The sequence below is a fragment of the Bubalus kerabau genome, chromosome 1 (genome assembly GCF_029407905.1).
Source record: "Bubalus kerabau isolate K-KA32 ecotype Philippines breed swamp buffalo chromosome 1, PCC_UOA_SB_1v2, whole genome shotgun sequence".
NCBI classification, from domain to species: Eukaryota; Metazoa; Chordata; class Mammalia; order Artiodactyla; family Bovidae; genus Bubalus; species Bubalus kerabau.
In genome coordinates, this window is record NC_073624.1 from 274,050,180 (window position 1) to 274,072,122 (window position 21,943).

Below are 21,943 nucleotides of genomic sequence, written 5' to 3' on the forward strand. Positions count from 1 at the left end.
TTGGTTTAAAATTAAGACACCGGACAAAATCTGTGGAGAAGGCAATGGCACCCCACTCCAGTACTCTCGCCTGGAAAATCCCATGGACGGAGGAGCCTGGTAGGCTGCAGTCCATGGGGTCGCGAAGAGTCGGACAGGACTGAGCGACTTCACTTTCCCTTTTCACTTTCATGCATTGGAGAAGGAAATGGCAACCCACTCCAGTGTTCTTGCCTGGAGAATCCCAGGGACGGGGGAGCCTGGTGGGCTGCCGTCTATGGGATCCCACAGAGTCGGGCACGACTGAAGTGACTTAGCAGCAGCAGCAGCAGACAAAATCTGATGCTGGTAATCTATTTTCTTTCTGCCACTCCATTATTCAATGTATTCCTAAAAATCAAAATTTGGCTTGCTAATTTCTTAGTTGTTCATTTGTTTTCCATTTTATTAATGTCATCATTATTTTCATTATTTCCTTCATGTGCTTATTTAATTAGATCATTGATAATGAGTCTTTTTCCCTTCAAATACACACATTTCAGAGAGTAAATTATACTATAAACATATCTTAAGTTGATTTCTATAGTTTATGACATCTTAAAAAAAGTTTATGACAGATTAATATACATTCAGTCAAAATATTTTCTAATTTACATTGTTATCTTTTTATTTATATATTCAGTTTCCAAAATTTTAGGAATTTGAACATTTCTAGTTATATTTCCTTGTCATCTCAAGCTATATTCATAATTTTTTTCTTTTTTTTGAAATTTAAGACACTACAATGAGATGTCCTCTGTAAAAAGTAACTTTTCAATATTAAAATCATGTTTTAACCTACCAATAAGGGTATACTTGTTAAGCATGTTGCATGCATCTTAAGAGTGCCCATAAATTCATACTACGCTCACTCTATATTTAGCATTGTACACTAACAGGTATGGTAATTTTATTACAATTAAAGAGCCATATTGACATATCAGCTAATTTCCATATTTTTTTAGGTTTCCTTACTTTTAACTAATCTTTTTCCTTTCCCCATGATCCCATCCAGGAACTAAATTACATTTACCATCTTATTTCCTGTATTCTCTCTTGACTGACAGTTTCTCAGACTTCCATTGTTTTACATGACCTTGACAATCTGGGGGTCTACCGTGTAATGATTTGGTAGGATTTCCTCTATTTGAAATTGTATGATATTTCCCTCATGATTAGAATGAAGTTATTAGTATTTTTTAGTAAGTAAACCATTGAGGTAATTTGTCATGCTAATAACATCATATCAAGGCCAAATAATGTCCATATTCCATATTTTTAAAAGAATATATTTTATCTCGATTCATTTTACATTTTTTCATTTTCAATGTTTTATATTCTTATATATAACGGTATGCTTTTTAAATAGAATATTTTAAAGATCTTTTAAGATAATCTTACTCATTTACATTACTTTACATTTGCTTTGTTCACTTAACTTTTTTTAAAATTATTTTATATTTTAACTTTACAATATTGTATTGGTTTTGCCGTATATCAACATGAATCCGCCACAGGTATACACGTGTTCCCCATCCTGAACCCTCCTCCCTTCACTTGGCCTTCTATAAGAGTTTGTTATATCTACCATGAAACTATTTTTCTCATATAGATTTCCTTTTCTTTCTGCTATTTTATTCCAGATTCTTTTGGGATTGGTCATATGTAAAAATACATATTAGACTAGCAGAAAGGTCTTACACCATTATTCTCAGGTTCCACATCAACAATCTAGATTAAAAAGACCAGATAAAAATAGAACAAAAGAAAGGAAAATAAAGTAGCAAAAATAAATGGAATTTAAAAGAGAACACAGATTTAGAAAACTCAGCAAAGCAAAACATTGGTTCTCAGAAAGAACAGTGAAACTGATAAACTGCTGCCAAGACTGACAAAAGCACAAATTACCAATATCAGGTGTAAATTATAAGCAGCAAAAATATAACACGAAACATCATCAACAACTTTACACATCTAAATTTGATAACATAGATGAAATGCAGCACTTCCTTTAACTAAGGAATTTGAATTTATAATTAAAAAGCTCCCCCAAACAAATTCCCAGGCCCATATAATTCCACTGAAGAATTCTACCAAATGTTCAATGAGTTAGAATCAATTCCATATATTATCTTGCGGAAAATGAAAGGAGAAAACACTTCCAACTTATTTTAGGACCATATTATGTTCTCAGTTTCAAACCAAATAAAGATAATACAAAAAGGTATAATACAGACTGATACCTATAATCAAATAAGCTCAAAAGTCCTAGGCAAGATATTATCTAACAAAATTCAGTAACATATAAAAAAGAATTACTCATCATGATCAAGTGGATTTATTCTAGAAGTCCAAGACTGGTAAAATATCTGAAAATCAGTATAATCTGACATATTAACAAAGATACCCACTGTCAGCTCACTTATTCAACATAGTGCTGGAAATTCTAGAGAGTTTAATAAAGCATTATAGGGAGATAAATGGCACATAATTTTGAAAAGAAAAAAAAAAATAAACCTGGCCCTATTTTCAGATGATGTGATTGTCTACACAGAAAATCAAAAAGTGTAATATATGTGCATAACTAATTGGTAAGTTCATTCAGATAGCAGAATACCCAATATACAAAAAATGTATTTTGAAATACTAGCAATGACCAAATGAACACCAAAATTAAATACATTATCATTGCATGTGCTAATGAAATTCTTTGATGTGAATATAACAGACATGTATAGGAATTTGATGCTGTGAATGACATTGGTAAGTCCAGTGCTGAAATAAAAAGCACACTGTTTGCATGAATGGGAAGACTGAATCCTAAAATTGCCAATTTTCTCCAAAGTAATAAAATTTTAAAAATTGCTCTCAAAATCACAAGTTTAATTTATAGATATAGACAAGATTATTTCAAAATTATATGGAACAACAAACAGCACTAGAATAGCTCATACAATCGCTCATACAAGTATATGCAAATTCATGACAAATTATCAGTTCAGTTTAGTTCAGTTGCTCAGTTTTGTCTGATTCTCTATGACCCCATGATCTGCAGTATGCCACGCCTCCCTGTCCATCACCAACTCCCAGAATTTACTCAAACTCAGGTCCATTGAGTCAATGGTGCCATCCAACTATCTCATCCTCTGTCATCCCCTTCTCCCCGCTTCAATCTTTCCCAGCATCAGGGTCTTTTCAAATGAGTCAGTTTTTCTCATCCAGTGGCCAACGTATTGGAGTTTGAGCTTCAGCATCAGTCCTTCCAATGAATATTCGGGACTGATTTCCTTTAGGCTAAATTGTATGCCCATAAAAATTGAGATTGTTTGAAATTAATGGAGAGGTAGACATATAGACCAATGGAATTAAATAAAAAGTTGGAGATACACTGAAATAAATATGCCCACTCTATGAAAGCAATTCAACAGAGGAAAGATACTCTTTAAAAAAAAATAAAGCTGGAGGAGTTGTACTCTCAGAGGTTAAAAGAAAAATAAATCTTAATTATCACCTTACAAAAACTGCTCAAAGTTGTTCCTAGACCAAGATGCAAAATAAAAGACTGTTTCATTTTCATGCAAAAATGGGGACTATTTGAAATTTAGGGCTAGCAAAAAAGTCTTAGATTTGGCAACAAAGTGTAATATATAAAAGGAAAAACTGATAAATTGAAATTTTTAAAAAGCAACTACAAAACAGGAGAAAACATTTCAAACTACATTTTTGACAAAGACTAGTATCTAGACTGTGTGAATAATGTATTAAAATTTAATAAGAAAAAAGTTCCAATTACAAAATGAGAAAAATACACGAGATTTTTGACAGAAGATGATATATAGATAACAAATAAGCACACGAAAAGATCTTCAACATCAGTTATTTGGGAAATGCAACATAAAATACCACAGTGAGATGGCAGTATATACCTGAAAGGCTCAAGTTTAAAAAAAAATAAAATAAAATAAAAAGCGCAAACACCAAGTGTTACCAAGGGTATGAAAAAAAAAAAAAAAACAGAAACAAAAACAAAAAAACATCATAGTGTACTGCTGGTGGGAAAGTAAAATGGAAGGTCCTCTCTGGAGAAGTCTGACTGTTTCTAGAATGTAAACACTAACTGACCCCAAAGGCAGCAATGCATTCCGTGACAGCCCTAAGAAACGAAGAATTACATTCATAACTCCAGTGAAGTGAAAATCACTGAGTTGTGTCTGACTGTTTGTGAACCCATGGATACAGCCTGCCAGGAGCCTCTGTCCATGGAATTCTTCAAGCCAGAATACTGGAGAGGGTATTGGAGGGTACGCTGTTCCCTTCTCTAGGGGATCTTCCTGACCCAGGAATCGAACTGGTGTCTTCTGCACTGCAGGCAGATTCTTTACCAGCTGAGTCTCCAGGGAAGTTTAGTAACTAAACCTGTACCCAGATGTTTTTAGCAGCTGCATTTATAGTGTCCAAAAACTAGAAATCATACAGATTCCTTTCAATGAATGATTGAATGGTTAACCAAACTGGTTAACATCCATGCCCTGATACACTTTGCAGCAATCAAAAAGGAATAAATTATTGATATGCACAACAAATAAGATGAGTCTTCAGAGAATTATAATGTGTGAAAAAGTAAAATATTAGATATCATACTATTTATTTTTTTAATTTTATTTTATTTTTAAACTTTACATAATTGTATTAGTTTTGCCAAATATCAAAATGAATCCGCCACAGGTATACATGTGTTCCCCATCCTGAACCCTCCTCCCTCCTCCCTCCCCATGCCATCCCTCTAGGTCATCCCAGTGCACTAGCCCCAAGCATCCAGTATCGTGCATCGAACCTGGACTGGCAATATCTGTTGAATTGACAAAATTGTAGAGAGAGAACAGCTCAGCCCTTGCCTGGTGTGGCTAGACAAGAAGAACATGAGGAGTCCTTGGAGTGATGAAAGTATCTTGTATTCTAATTATATGAATTCCAATATCCTGGTTGGGATATCACAGTCCAATTTTGAAAAACATTCTCATTGAGGGAAATAATACATGTGTTCTTGGCATTGTTTCTTGCAACTGCAGGTGAATCTATAATTATATAAAAATGTTAAGAATTTAACTGAAGTCAAATCAACTGTAGTTTTTCACTCATTGATATACACTCTGATTGGACACAGGGTTCAAGCAGTTAAGATTAGAGTTAGTTTCCCGTATGAGTTGCAGCATCTCTGGTTCTGTTATCAGGAACTGAACTTGCAGCTGCAACTGCCTGTTTCATAGCTACAGCACAGCAAGCCCACGTTTTTTCCATTGCTTCAGTTTCTGTTCTTTTCTGTATGAATATTGTCTCTGAGCCCTACTTTTTTAGTTTATTCTTAAAAATTAGTATTCGGCTACCTCTGTTCCTATATTTTCATGCATACTTATGTCCCTCATATTATTGATTTACTATTTGATCTTCATGAGAAATATCTCAATGAGAAAATATTTAGAAAATGTCATGACCCAACATTCTTTCTCAGTGTGGAGTATAAAGAAATGTGTGTTGTGGTTAGTAATTATCAGAATAGAAAATCTGCTTGTAATCTAAAGTTTAGAAGCTTAAAATTTAGTTGCTTACACAGTGGCTACTTGAGATACTGATTTCATTTTTTTTTTTTTTTTAACCTGTTGTCTATGCTTCACCAGCATGGGGAAACTGGATGTGGAAAGGTCCTGTTCCTTCATGAACAACAATTAGGGACCAGGCAGGGAGCTGGACGAGCATAATTTTAGTAAGGCATAGTATTTTGGGTTGGGGAGGAAGAAGAAAGGGAGGTTTTATATAGCTTTTTGAAGAATTCTCTCAAGTGTCAGTTTAAACGAGGTCTGAATATGAAGAATGGTCTCTTGATGAGCTCATTTGTACAGTTATTTTCAAACAGAAGCAGCAAGTAGAATTGCTAACAAAAATTATGATTCTATTTGCATTCAGAATATATTTTCATAGGATAAATACAAAAATACATTCTTGTTAAATTGTTAATTATTAAGAAAGATAAACTTTCTCTCCTTCCATTTATGCTAGTTCCTCAGATACGTTTCTTAGATGTGAGCATTCCTGATTATACCCAAGATAAGTGGGAAGTTGCACAGTTGAGTTGTCAGCTCCCAATGAATAAATACATGTTAAGCAGCTATGTGTATCTCTGTTAAAAGCATGTTCTAAATGCTAGAAACATCTTCTCTTAGCAAAAACTGTGGAAAAGCTGAAACCTATGTAATATGTACAAGCAAACTCTTTTATATTGTGTACTCTAAACTATGTTAACACCTATCAATATTTCCTCATTAAGATATAAGGTGGCCTAGTGAATATAGAGCTTTCATTGGCAGTTTCCTGGGAACACGAATATGAGTCAATTCATGAATGACGTGGATATTTTCCATAAGGCTGATGTGTCAAATACAATTGTACAGGATAATAGCTTACTCCACTGTTCTCTACCACACTCTAAAGATATAACTTACACTTGAGCATCAGCTGACATTATTAATCCATGAGATAGGTAACAGTGGAGGACTAGGCTGACAGAGGTGAACAGAAAGGAAATAGAAAAAGCCAGGAAGAAAGGGAAGAAAAGAAACTTGAGTTGTTATTGTCAAGTGGAAAGAATTAAAAATTAAGTGCTGCAAAAATGAACATAGTCTAGCTGTATAAAGAAATTAAACACAAAAGCATATAAAATTAAAGTATGTTAAGTGCCCTGATCACTGTCCTCTTCATAGTTATGATTGCTATTATTTTCCTAGACATTTATATTTAATATTTAACTTTCTTAAACTCAGGAGGAACACATAAATTTTCACTGTAAAAGTATTCTAACAGGAAAGATGAAAATCAAAACCAAATATTGCCAGAAACCCTTAATCACGAATCCAGATAATGGTAACAGTCAGGATATATTCTTCATAATTTTTTCTATTCAACATGTTAAGGATTCAGCATGTTCTGGATTTAGGTGATACATGACTTCTCATCTTTTACCTCTCTTTTCATACTTTATGTTTCTGGATTCTTTTTTTTTTCCCCTGGATAATAGTACTAGTTAGTTATAAACCCCAGTTCATCTGATCTGAAAAATTTGAATTTGAGAGTATCTATTTATAAGAGTGTTCACTTTACTATATCTCTTACAAAGTGGAAAGAAGGCACTAATCTAAAAACTCATATAAAAAATAAATATAAAAAGTTTTAGATCATTGACATTTTTAGGGAGTTATGAATACCTGAGTCTTGCTGCTAATGACATCCCCCCACTCCCTGACTCTAGGTGCTTAAGGACTATCAATATTCTCAGAGTAACAATCACAATAGTACTTTTGGAAATATGTTGTAACCACACAGGCAACAACTGACATCCCTACTGAGCAAAAGCAGATATGTGAAGCCTCCATTTTTACTAAAGTTCATGAGGGTAAACTCCATGGCAAGATGTTCATGCTCCTTTCTCCCTCACATCTAACACATACTTAAAAATCATATTTCATTCTGGCTACATGAATGAGCTGTTGCTATGAGGCCCAATGACCAGCTAAGGAACCTGGCCCTTAGTAGGCCTCCTCAGGCTTAATGGTTAAATCTATGAATGATCCAAAGAAGTCTCTTGTGAAAAATGAGATAAATTGCACAGTAGGGAAGGCCTGTCCAAAACTAATAAGTAGTTGTTACTACAGTTTTAGAAATCTTGAGCAAAGATTTGGGTGGTGCAGGTGTTACTTCTATTAATAGAAACATATAATATTTCAATATGTTAATATGACTTTAACTTTACTAATGTAAAGGATTTTACTCTATTTTACTGTCTCTCAAGCTATAGCCAACTAAACTGTCTAACCTACAAGGCTATAAAACAAATATAATGTAAAAAACTGAAATTTTGAGCAATAGTAAACCTCTCCACAATTTTAAAGATGCAAACTGAAATACTTTTAAATAATCAACTTTATAAGTCTCTTATCAAATTTCTTGTTTAGTCACAGAGTCTTAATAAAGGATATGTTTTTTCTCAGCTGCATTGTGAATCATCTCCAAATGGAAATTACATGGTTCCAACAAAATCTCTAAGGAAGGGATATGTAGACTTCTGCATCTTGACATTTTGAAAAGAATAGAAAATTTCAAGTCATAGTCCCTGAAAAGTATCTACATATGTATATTATAGATTTATATTTTAATAGTAATTTGAGCTATGTCAAGGAATACAATTTGCCTGTCAAAATGTAGAAACCTATCAAGACTTGCTTGCACAAATTGGAGAACAATGAAGTATCCATAACTGAAGGTATTTATCATAAATTACTCTATTTCAAAATGCAGAAAAGACAAACAGATGTTTGTACATTTGCTTGGTGAAAATTTGACCAACTAATGCATACACTTACTAAAGAGGAACACCACACTAAGAAACCTTAATAATGCATTTAGATAAAATACAGCTTTAAATAGGAGAAGGCAATGGCACCCCACTCCAGTACTGTTGTCTGGAAAATCCCATGGATGGAGGAGCCTGGTGGGCTGCAGTCCATGGGGTTGCTAAGAGTCGGACATGACTGAGCAACTTCACTTTCGCTTTCCACTTTCATGCATTGGAGAAGGAAATGGCAACCCACTTCAGTGTTCTTGCCTGGAGAACCCCATGGACGGAGAAGCCTGGTAGGCTGCAGTCCATGGGGTCGCACAGAGTCGGCCACAACTGAAGTGACTTAGCAGCAGCTTTAAATAATATAAGCTGATAAACTATCAAAGGTTCTGTGGTCACAAAATTTCTCCTTGCATAGGCAACTGAGTTGCTTTAAGACTTTTTAGTTAAAGATTTTTAGTATTCAGTTTTCATGACTACATTAAATATATTCAGATTACTTTTGGAATTGTTGGTTCAACATCTTCCTGCTGCTGCAAAGTAGCTTCAGTCGTGTCCGACTCTATGCGACCCCATAGATGGCAGCCCACCAGGCTCCCCCGTCCCTATGATTCTCCAGGCAAGAATACTGAGTGGGTTGCTATTTCCTTCTCCAATGCGTGAAAGTGAAAAGTAAAAGTTAAGTTGCTCAGTCGTGTCCGACCCTTAGCGAACCCATGGACTGCAGCCTACCAGGCTCCTCCGTCCATGGCATTTTCCAGGCAAGAGGACTGGAGTGGAGTGCCATTGCCTTCTCTTCCTAGCACTGGTAATATGAGAAAACCAGTGTGGTCCATCAGTGATACTCCTTATTTACAAAACTATGTAAAAGAGCTTATAGGATAATACATTTCTCTCCACTAAAGGGGAAGGCAGTGGATCCATGACAAAAAAACTTGAAAATCTAAAAATTAAAGTACCATTTAAACTGAAGGGTTTAATTAAATGCACCCTTGGATTAGCCTATTGAAAATCATTGTCTAATCACAAAGTCATGACGCTTCATGACCTTGAACTGGCTTTAATTCTTCAATACATACTTTCCCCAAATCCTCTGGGACAAATAAGAGCCAAATTTGCATAAGGTAGGTTTTCAGTATCTTGATATGAGCAAAATGAGCTGCCTCCTGTTAATTCCCAGTTGAAGCTCCAAACATTATAGAACTAAGAAAAGCCATTCCTACATGCTATATGCAAATAGATTACTATGAGTATAATGACTCTGAGTACAATAAAATGTTTACAGCAGTGTAATTTGCTGTGTAGTAACAGTATATGGAACAAAAACGTTGCAAGCATGAGGGAAAAAGCATGAGACAAATTCAGGGTTACACTGGGAAAACCAAGAGCAAATAGAAGACAGGGTTTATAGAACTGCCTGCCTTACAGGTCTTTACAAAGACTGATAAGATTAAAATGTCTGTGATAGCATGCATTTTTAGTAATTATTAATCAGTCCTCTAATATTTTGAATATTTCTCCTGCAGTGTAGAGTTACATAAGCGACTAGACACATTTTAGGTGTAAGCTAAGAGAATATTGTGCATTTCTATGCCCCTTTATAGATACTGAAATGAAACAATTTCAATTTGACTTCTTTCATACTGCTACTGCTACTGCTAAGTCACTTCAGTCGTCTCCGACTCTGTGTGACCCCATAGACGGCAGCCCACCAGGCTGCCCGGTCCCTGGGATTCTCCAGGCAAGAACACTGGAGTGGGTTGCCATTTCCTTCTCCAATGCATGAAAGTGAAAAGTGAAAGCGAAGTCGCTCAGTCGTGTCCGACTCTTAGTGATCCCATGGACTGCAGCCCACCAGGCTCCTCCATCCATGGGATTTTCCAGGCAAGAGTACTGGAGTGGGGTGCCACTGCCCTCTCCCACTTCTTTCATAAGCATTTCCAAATAAGAAAGAAGAGCCACTAACAAGTTACTTATGCTTTTGTAACAGATGAGCAAGTAATGCAAACCACTTTTTCCACTGAAGACAATTAGAAACTCTAGGGAGCTGATATTTAAAGAAATAAAAAAGTGAACAATACAGTGAAGAATCATCATGCATTCTATAAGTCATTCACACAAGTAAATTTAAACAAACTCTTTAAGAAAATAAAATAAAATAAATATTTTCTAATATAAGACCAGAATTATCATGATACCAAAAACAGATAAGCGATACACCAAAATCTTCCAGGCCTATGCAAAAATTCTTAAAAACCACGGTTCAGTTTGGTTCAGTCGCTCAGTCAAGTCTGACTCATTGCAACCCTATGGACTGCCGCTTGTCATGCCTCCCTGTCAATTACCAGCTTCCGGAGTTTATTCAAACTCATGTCTGTTGAGTTGGTGATGCCATCCAACTACCTCAGCCTTTGTGGTCCCCTTCTCCTCCTGCCTTCAATCATTCTCAGCATCAGGGTCTTTTCCAATGACTCAGTTCTTCACATCAGGTGGCCAAAGTATTGGAGATTCAGCTTCAGCATCAGTCCTTCCAATGAATATTCAAGACTGATCTCCTTTGGGATGGACTGGTTTGATCTCCTTGGAGTCCAAAGGACTCTCAGGAATCTTCCCCAACACCACAGTTCAAAAGCATCAATTCTTTGGCACTCAGCTTTCTTTATAATGCAACTCTCACATCCATATGTGACTACTTGAAAAACCATAGCTTTGACTAGACAGACATTTGTTGGCAAAGTAATGTCTCTACTTTTTATTTTTTATTTATTTATTTATTTTTTTGGCTTTTGCTTTTATTTTTTTTTAATTTTATTTTTAAACTTTACATAATTGTATTAGTTTTGCCAAATATAAAAATGAATCCGCCACAGGTATACATGTGTTCCCCATCCTGAACCCTCCTCCCTCCTCCCTCCCTATACCATCCCTCTGGGTCATCACAGTGCACCAGCCCCAAGCATCCAGTATAGTGTATCGAACCTGGACTGGCAACTTGTTTCATACATGATATTTCACATGTTTCAATGTCATTCTCCCAAATCTTCCCACCCTCTCCCTCTCCCACAGAGTCCATAAGACTGTTCTATACATCAGTGTCTCTTTTGCTGTCTCGTACACAGGGTTATTGTTACCATCTTTCTAAATTCCATATATATGCGTTAGTATACTGTATTGGTGTTTTTCTTTCTGGCTTACTTCACTCTGTATAATAGGCTCCAGTTTCATCCACCTCATTAGAACTGATTCAAATGTATTCTTTTTAATGGCTGAGTAATACTCCATTGTGTATCTGTACCCTAGCTTGCTTATCCATTCGTCTGCTGATGGACATCTAGGTTGCTTCCATGTCCTGGCTATTATAAACAGTGCTGCGATGAACACTGGGGTACATGTGCCTCTTTCCCTTCTGGTTTCCTCAGTGTGTATGCCCAGCAGTGGGATTGCTGGATCATAAGGCAGTTCTATTTCCAGTTTTTTAAGGAATCTCCACACTGTTCTCCATAGTGGCTGTACTAGTTTGCATTCCCACCAACAGTGGATGAGGGTTCCCTTTTCTCCACACCCTCTCCAGCATTTATTACTTGTAGACTTTTGGATCGCAGCCATTCTGACTGGTGTGAAATGGTACCTCATAGTGGTTTTGATTTGCATTTCTCTGATAATGAGTGATGTTGAGCATCTTTTCATGTGTTTGTTAGCCATCTGGATGTCTTCTTTGGAGAAATGTCTATTTAGTTCTTTGGCCCATTTTTTGATTGGGTCATTTATTTTTCTGGAGTTGAGCTGTAGGAGTTGCTTGTATATTCTCGAGATTAGTTGTTTGTCAGTTGCTTCATTTGCTATTATCTTCTCCCATTCTGAAGGCTGTCTTTTCACCTTGCTAATAGTTTCCTTTGATGTGCAGAAGATTTTAAGGTTAATTAGGTCCCATTTGTTTATTTTTGCTTTTATTTCCAATATTCTGGGAGGTGGGTCATAGAGGATCCTGCTGTGATGTATGTCGGAGAGTGTTTTGCCTATGTTCTCCTCTAGGAGTTTTATAGTTTCTGGTCTTACGTTGAGATCTTTAATCCATTTTGAGTTTATTTTTGTGTATGGTGTTAGAAAGTGTTCTAGTTTCATTCTTTTACAAGTGGTTGACCAGATTTCCCAGCACCACTTGTTAAAGAGATTCTCTTTAATCCATTGTATATTCTTGCCTCCTTTGTCAAAGATAAGGTGTCCATATGTGCGTGGATTTATCTCTGGGCTTTATATTTTGTTCCATTGATCTATATTTCTGTCTTTGTGCCAGTACCATACTGTCTTGATAACTGTGGCTTTGTAGTAGAGCCTGAAGTCAGGTAGGTTGATTCCTCCGGTTCCATTCTTCTTTCTCAAGATCGCTTTGGCTATTCCAGGTTTTTTGTATTTCCATACAAATTGTGAAATTATTTGTTCTAGCTCTGTGAAGAATACTGTTGGTAGCTTGATAGGGATTGCATTGAATCTATAAATTGCTTTGGGTAGAATCAATATAGTGAAAATGAGTATACTACCCAAAGAAATTTATAGATTCAATGCAATCCCTATCAAGCTACCAACAGTATTCTGTCTCTGCTTTTTAATACGTTGTCTAGGTTGGTCATAACTTTGCTTCCAAGGAGAAAGTGTCTTTTAATATCATGGCTAGAGTTACCATCTGCAGTGATTTTGGAGATGAATAAAATAAAGTATCTGTTTCCATTGTTTCCCCATCTATTTGCCATGAAGAGATGGGACCAGATGAAATGATCTTAGTTTTCTGAATGTTGAGCTTTAAGCCAACTATTTCACTCTCCTCAATCACTTTCAGCAAGAAGATCTTTAGTTCTTCTTTGCTTTCTGCCCTAAGTGTGGTGTCGTCTGCATATATGAGGTTATCGGTATTTCTCCCAGCAATCTTGATTCCAGCTTGTGCTTCATCCAGCACAGCATTTCTCATGATGTATTCTGCATAGAAGTTAAATAAGCAGGGTGGCGATATACAGCCTTGATATACTCCTTTGCCAATTTGGAACCAGTCTGTTGTTCCATGTGCAGTTCTAACTGTTGCTTCCTGACGCATACAGGTTTCTCAAGAGACAGGTCAGATAGTCTGGTATTCCCATCTCTTTCAGAATTTTCCACAGTTTATTGTGATCAATACAGTCAAAGGCTTTGGCATAGTCAATAAAGCAGAAATAGATATTTGTCTGGAACTCTCTTGCTTTTTCTATGATCCAGTGGATGTTGGCAATTTGATCTCTGGTTCTTTTGTCTTTTCTAAATCCAGCTTGAACATCTGGAAGTTCACCATTCATTATTTTTTTTTTAATTTTATTTTATTTTTAAACTTTACATAATTGTATTAGTTTTGCCAAATATAAAAATGAATCCGCCACAGGTGTACATGTGTTCCCCATCCTGAACCCTCCTCCCTCCTCCTTCCCCATACCATCCCTCTGGGTCGTTCCAGTGCACCAGCCCCAAGCATCCAGTATCATGCATCGAACCTGGACTGGCAACTCGTTTCATACATGATATTTTACATGTTTCAATGCCATTCTCCCAAATCTTCCCACCCTCTCCCTCTCCCACAGAGTCCATAAGACTGTTCTATACATCAGTATCTCTTTTGCTGTCTTGTACACAGGGTTATTGAAGCCTGTCTTGGAGAATTTTGAAAATTATTTTGATAGCATGTGAGATGAGAGCAATTGTGCAGTATTTGAGCATTCTTTCGTATTGCCTTTCTTTGGGATTGGAATGAAAACTGACCTTTACCAGTCCTGTGGCCACTGCCGAGTTTTCCATATTTGCTGGCATACTGAGTGTATGCCACTTTCACAGCATCATCTTTTAGGATTTGAGATAGCCCAACTGGAATTCCATCACCTCCACTAGCTTTGTTCGTAGTGATGTTTCCTAAGGCCCACTTGACTTCACATTCCAGGATGTCTGGCTATAGGTGAGTGATCACACCATTGTGTGAAGGTCTTTTTTATATAGTTCTTCTGAGTGTTCTTGCCACCTCTTCTTAGTATCTTTTGCTTCTGTTAGGACCATACCATTTCTGTTCTTTATTGTGCCCATCTTTGCATGAAATATTCCCTTGGTATCCCTGATTTTCTTCAAGAGATCCCTAGTCTTTCCCATTCTTTTGTTTTCTCTATTCGTTTGCATTGATCATGGAGGAAGGCTTTCTTATCTCTCCTTGCTATTCTTTGGAACTTTACATTCAAAGGGGTATTTTTCCTTTTCTCCTTTGCCTTTGTCTATTCTTTTCACAGCTATTTGTAAGGCGTCCTCAGCCAGCCATTTTGACTTTTTTTATTTCTTTTCCTTGGGGATGGTCTTGAGCCTTGCCTCCTGTACAAACTCATGAACCTCCGTGCATAGCTCTACAGACACTCTATCAGATCTAATCCCTTGAATCTATTTGTCACTTCCATTGTATAATTCTGGGGGTTTTGATTTAGGTCATACCTGAATGGTCTAGTGGTTGGCCCCACTTTCTTCAATTTAAGTCTGATTTTGACAATAAGAATTTCATGATCTGAGCTACAATAAGCTCCCAGTCTTGTTTTCACTGACTGTTAGAGCTTCTCCATCTTTGACTGCAAAGACTATAATCAATCTGATTTCAGTATTGACCATCTGGTGATGACCATGTGTAGTTTCCTCTCGTGTTGTTGGAATACGGTGTTTGCTATGACCAGTGCGTTATCTTGGCAAAATTCTATTAGCTTTTGCCCTGCTTCATTCTGTACTCCAAGGCCAAATTTGCCTGTTACTCCAGGTATTTCTTGGCTTCCTACTTTGCATTCCAGTCCCTGGGATTCTCCAGGCAAGAACACTGGAGTGAGTTGCCATTTCCTTCTCCAATGCATGAAAGTGAAAAGTGAAAGTGAAGTCGCTCAGTCATGTCTGACTCCTAGCAATCCCATGGACTGCAGCCAACCAGGCTCCTCCATCCATGGGATTTTCCAGGCAAGAGTACTGGAGTGGGGTGCCATCGCCTTCTCCCTTATAATGAAAAGGACATCTTTTTTTGGTATTAGTTCTAGAAGGTCTTGTAGGTCTTCAAAGAACCATTCAACTTCAACTTCTTCAGCATTACTGGTTGGGACATAAACTTGGATTATCATGATATTGAATGGTTTGCCTTGGAAACAAACAGATCATTCTGTTCTCTTTGAGCTTGCACCAAAGCACTGCATTTCGGACTCTTGTTGCCTCATGGCTACTCCATTTCTTCTAAGGGATTTTTGCCCACAGTAGTAGATATAATGGTCATCGGAGTTAAATTCACCCATCCCAGTCCATTTTAGTTTACTGATTCTTAAGATGTCGATATTCAGTCTTGCCATCTCCTGTTTGACCACCTCCAATTTGCCTTGATTCATGGACCTAACATTCCAGGTTCCTATGCAATATTGCTCTTTAGAGCATCGGACTTTACTTCCATCACCAGTCTCATCCGCAGCTGGGTGTTGTTTTTGCTTTGGTTCCGTCTCTTCATTCTTTCTGAAGTTATTTCTCCACTGATCTCCAGTAGCAATTGGGCACCTACCAACCTGGAGAAACTCCATGATCATCTCAAATGGTGAATAAAAAAGATTTTTTATCAAAAGTCAACATCTAATAATGACGAAGAGCACTAGGTAATTTGGGAATGAAGACAATTTTCTTAACTTAACAAAAAAAATTTCTGTGCAATCTATGTCTGATATCAGGCTTAATGAAAAAACTCAACTTTCACCTCCAAACCAACAGAAAAGGCAAATGTGTCGACTCAGTTTTCAATAGCCATTACTCATGAGAAGTGTTTTCAAGATGCTGCCATAACATGATAAGTTCAAATAGACTGCTCTCCCAGTAAATCACTATTGAGAAAATTTCCCTAAAGAAAAATGCCTCAAGTGAAAACTTAATATCCTAGGAACATTGTCTGCATCTGAGGCTCTCTGGTAGAAAATCAGAAACACATGTAGAATAGGGGCAGTTCCGCAAATAAGTTGACACTGAGCAGGCAGATATTAGAGATGCTTAGTCCATTAAGTTATAATAAAACACGTATTCAAGTTTCAGTTTTGTCTGCAGTTGGCTGCTTTTGAGTAAACCACTTAGGATGATAGCATACAAACTCAGACTACCGAGACCAGTTTGTATAAGCTGACATTTATGCTTCTTTACTGCTCTAAGATTCTGTTAGGTAAGTAATCGGCATTTACATATGTTGATGGAACTAATTTCCCTTAATCAGGCCTAAAGCTGAGCAGATGCTATTTCTCCTTTTCTTCGCTTTTTCACATATGAAAGCATGTAATTCTGCAATGAAACTAAGCTGGAAAAATGTGGATTTACTACTTTATAGTTCACAGTTGACCTTGTGACACACTTAAAATTGCTTTTTTGAAAGCACTGAGGCTGCATAGATGAGGAAGGGGTTCAGCTCTCCTCTCTTTATGTGAAAAGCTTACAGCTTAAAAAAAAAAAAAAAAGGTTCACTTTAGTTTTCACAGGAAAGTTTTTTCAAAATCAAGCTTATATACAAGTTCATTCAAAATATATAAAATTCTACATGGATTTTGGTGTTGTGATATTCAATTTTCTTTCAGAGCAATATTCAATTATAGCATTTGTAATCATGGCAAAAATTTCAAAAGCTATTAAAGTACTTTGACTTATTAGATATATCTGTGCTGATTAATTTCGAGCCTTGTTAATTTGAATTATAGAGGATGTTTATGCACTGCCCAAACATTTCTAAATGATTCTAAGGACTTCAGACTATATAAGCATTTTATGCTCTCTAAAATTTTAAGATAGTACATCTTTAAACTGTTATTTTCATAGTTCATTTAATTTAATATCTTTATTCTATTACCTTGAGGTTCCTTTGTGGTTCAGCTGGTAAAGAATCCGCCTGCAATGTGGGAGACGTGGATTCGATCCCTGGGTTGGGAAGATCCCCTGGAGAAGGGAAAGCCTACCCAGTCTAGTATTCTGGCCTGGAGAATGCCATGGACTGTATAGTCCATGGGGTTGCAAAGAGTCAGACTTGACTAAAGGGCTTTCACTATTACCTTACTGGTACATTGATTAATGTTATACAAAATTTCATGTAAAATTAAACAAGAATTTAAATGGTGACAGCTACGATCTGTATGTGAGGGTTCACTCTTATGCACCCTAGTTTGTACTGTGATTATTATTATTATTTTGGTTTCACAAGTCTCTTAAACTTAGATTGATTTTCATTTTAGAGAAAATGTAACTGCTTGTCTGAGCTCTATCCCACCAAGTGCCCAGCCACTGTATTTCATCAGTTTGTCTTGATCCAGTGAAACCTCTCCACCCTGTGTATGGCAGCAAGCCTCTGACCCTTAGGATTCTTATGCAATAGAAGGTAAATGTTCCTAAGGGGCCTGCGTGGCCATCACCTTATTCTAGGAGATTTTGCAGCAAGACTGAAAGAACCATTTCAGTTTTTTCAAACTGATAAATGTTGTTTGCATTTTTGACTTTAGGCATTATCTGAGGTGATTTGTTACAACTTTTTCACTGGGAGGAAATGCCATAGAAATAGTCCAACATGGCACTTCTAAAGGTGTAAGTGATTTGTTGGTAAAGACATTATTTCTCTTTCTGCCTTTAAAAGTAGCGATTATAAATGGGTGGTTTTTCTCATCAGACCTACAGCACACCTCAAACTGATCTCTGCATCTAGTCATCTCATGTGAGTCACAAGTGGGAAAACTCCACTTCATTTTCAGCATAAGCCCTTGCGAAGAAGGGCCTCTCCATCCTAATTGTATAACCTAATACACCTGAAGCCTTAGCCATAGGAAGGGCCTGAGTGCCTGTGACTTACAGTTCAAACAAGATTTTCTTCAGCTGTTCTAACAAAGGCTTCTATTTGCTTTTTGTACTTTTGTTGTTGTTGTTTTTCACTTAACCTTATTACAAAGGAAACTAGTAACTTTCATCTATCATTGATTCCAGAAAAATCTATGAACACATCAACAGGAACTCTTTAGCCCCCACAAAAGTTTACTAGAGTTTAGAAGGCCAGATATTCCAACTCTCACCAACACTTCTGTATCCTTTAAAAAAAAAATCACCTGAAATTTCTATCATTCATTTTAAATTCACCAACCCTATTTCTAATAAGTTGTTTATACACATGACATAATATTCAAATTTGTAAAAATTGACTCTGGAACATATTTAACTCTCAATTGGGTCCATAGGCCATGATGTTTTCAAGCTTATGAAAGCAACACAGAATATGAAGTGCTTATTTCTTTATGTCATTATTTCAAATTTTTAAGTTACAAATTGTCCTAAATTGTCCTAAATCAGTATATTGGTGCACAAATTATTTTCTGTATGTGTAAATACAACTTTAGAATACACTCCCAGATGTGGAATTATAGAGAAAAAGGCATATTTAAAATTTTGGATATTACAGTAAAATTAGCATAACTATAGCAAGTTTCAGATAGGCACACTTTGGAAACTCATATGTGTATTTTGTCCTTTCTTCGGCCGTGATACAAAAAGTATAATGTGCTGCATTAGTTTTCAATTGACACTTTAACAAATTTTCAAAACTTATTGGCTTAAAAACAAAGGAAAAACAACTTACAATTCCGTAGGTCAGAGGTCCAACCTTGGTCTCACTGGGTTGAAAGAAGATGGGGCATCAGAAATGCTGGCTTTTTTCCTGGAGAAGGCAATGGCACCCCACTCCAGGACTCTTGCCTGGAAAATTCCATGGACGGAGGAGCCTGGTAGGCTGCAGTCCATGGGGTCGCTAGGAGTCGGACACGACTGAGTGACTTCACTTTCACTTTTCACTTTCACTCACTGGAGAAGGAAATGGCAACCCACTCCAGTGTTCTTGCCTTGAGAATCCCAGGGATGGGGGAGCCTGGTGGGCTGCCATCTATGGGGTCGCACAGAGTCGGACACAACTGAAGAGACTTAGCAGCTAGGAAATAACCTGTTTCCTTGTCCTTTCCAGCTTTGAGATGTTGCCTACAGTTCTTAACTCACTACCCCCTTCTCCATCTTGAGTAACAGTTACATTTCTCTCTGCTTTTCTTCAACCGTCACAGCTTCCTTTGATTCACTCTCCTGCCTCTCTTTTCTACTTTTAAGTCCTCTTGCAATTAAATTGGGGCTTTTCCAGGTGGCTCAGTGGTTAACAATCCGCCTGCCAATGTAGGAGTCACGGATTCAATCCCTGGGTCGAGAAGATCCCCTGGAGTATGACATGGCAGCCCACCCCAGGCTTCTTGTCTGAAAAATCCCACGGACAGAGGAGCCTGGTGCACTGCAGTCCATGGGGTCGCAGAGTCAAACGTGACAGAGGAAATGAGTGAGTGATCACTCAGTTAAATTGCAGCCTCCTGGATAATCCTGGGTAATCTGCCTGTTTTTAAGTCAGCTGAGTGGTAAACTTAATTCTGCCTCCAAATTTAATTCCCCTTTGTCACAAAACTGAATATATTCACAGATTCTGAAGATTAGAATAGGACATTTTTGAGGCAAGGCACATTATTCTACTTACTTTATATATATATATATGTGTGTGTGTGTGTGTGTGTGTGTGTGTGCACACGTGCGTGCACATGCTTAGTCGTGTCTGACTCTTTGCAACCCCATGGACTGTAGCACGCCAGGCTCCTCTGTCCATGGAATTTTCCAGGGAAGAATACAAGAGTGGGTTGCTATTTCCTCCTCCAGGAGATCTTCCCTATTCAGTGATTGAACGTAGGCAGGTGGGTTCTTTACCAGCTGAGCCACTGGGGACTGCATATACAATAGATTTAATTTCTATTTATCTTATTTTAAATTAGATTGATTGTATTTTAAAGAAATATTTTGATTCTTATTGCTTCTTTAATAAAAATGAGTGCCCCACATATTTAATGTATTTTATTTTTAATGCTATGTAAAGTTGGAAGTATAAGATTGTTCACCAAAGTACAAATCCTTCAAGAGTCATGGAGGTATCTTTCATCTGAACTTAAAATAAGAAATTTTAAGTCTATAGGTTTAAGGGAAAAGAATTTTCTGCTACGGATCACTTTAAAACTAGTGAAAGGGAAATTTGGCTTCAGTTGAAATATATCAAATTCTGTTAATTTTCTCCATCCTGGTTTTTAATTGGCTGCAAGGATGGATTAAGGAGAGACTAAAAGTAACAGCTATCCTCACAGGAGCTTTAACATTTGCTTTTCAGTAGACTGAGGATGGGCTTCCCTGGTGGCTCAGATGGTTAAAGAATCTGCCTGCAATGTAAGAGACCTGGGTTTGATCCCTGGGTTGGGAAGATCCCCTGGAGGAGGGCATGGCAACACACTCCAGTATTCTTGCCTGGAGAATCCCATGGCCAGAGGAGTCTGGTGGACTGCAGTCCATGGGACCACAAAGAGTCAGACACGACTGAGAAACTAAGCACAGAACATATCCTGAGGATAGGGCTTTCTAGGCAGAGCTAGTGGTAAAGCTCCCACCTGCAAATGCAGGAGACTTTAGAGTCATGGGTTTGATCCTTAGATCAGGAAGATCCTTGGAGGAGCGCAAAATATAAAAATTTGATTATTTCACTGGTTTAAGCTAATGTTTGGTTCATGTGAATTAGAATTCATTCACACAATCAAAAACTAGTGTGTATAAGATTAAAACAGTGAAGACTGCCAGAAAGAAATAGTTAATAGCTACAGTTTATTCTACCTATAAAACCACATAGCTAAGCTTCATCATGGATTCTAATGTCTCTGTCAATTTTTTGCTGATGTCTTATCAATTTTAATAATAAATTAATTCTACATTCACTTATTTTTTATTATTTTCATAATACAGAGGAATGTTTCCAAACATTTGCTCTACAACACTGGATAAAAAGATAACAAAAGCATCACTTACCATTGTTATATACTTGCAAAATATATTTAAAATACTGGCAGACCTCTGAAAAATGAGATGAAAGGCAGTATACATAGAATGCAGTATTTCAATTAGTATTTTAATTATGTTCTGTGAAATCTAGGGATACTTTTTGATTTCTTTAAAATAAATGAAGTAAATCTCATCAGAATTATCTACTCCTATGGATAGCAATTTATATGATAAACCACTTTGATCTACAACTGCATTACAAAAACCCAATTGACTCATGCTGTTCGTGGAAGTCAGTAATAGGACACAGACTGTGATGCTATTAAAGCAATTCAATAACAGATATTAGGATGTCTACTAAAGTGTCACAAATTAGTACCAGAATTTTACATAATGCTGGTAGAATGTTATAATAGTGTAGTGTTTCCTTTTGTTTAACTGTTTAGAAAGTAACTAATATTACTAATTATGTTTCCTATTCATAGAATCCAAATTGAGTCCCAAATCATATACTATATTTATCATATAAAGCGAAACTCTTTCCTATTCTGGAATTTTTTTTTTAAATTTATGCATGGTTTTCAAACTAAAAATTTTGTTAGATTTGTATGTACTATATAT

The 21,943-nt window shown here is 36.7% G+C and overlaps 1 long non-coding RNA gene across 2 annotated transcripts in view; it reads right to left on the reverse strand.

Moving 5' to 3' along the window:
* LOC129640633 (uncharacterized) overlaps window positions 1-19,791 on the reverse strand; it is a 33,186-nt gene extending 13,395 nt beyond the window's left edge. Inside the window, exon 1 of one of the 2 annotated variants that reach the window (XR_008708907.1) lies at window positions 19,062-19,791. This is a non-coding gene — a long non-coding RNA (uncharacterized LOC129640633). The remainder of the gene's footprint in view (window positions 1-19,061) is intronic. The other variant, XR_008708908.1, reaches the window with a different exon arrangement.
* Window positions 19,792-21,943: the final 2,152 nt, after the last annotated feature.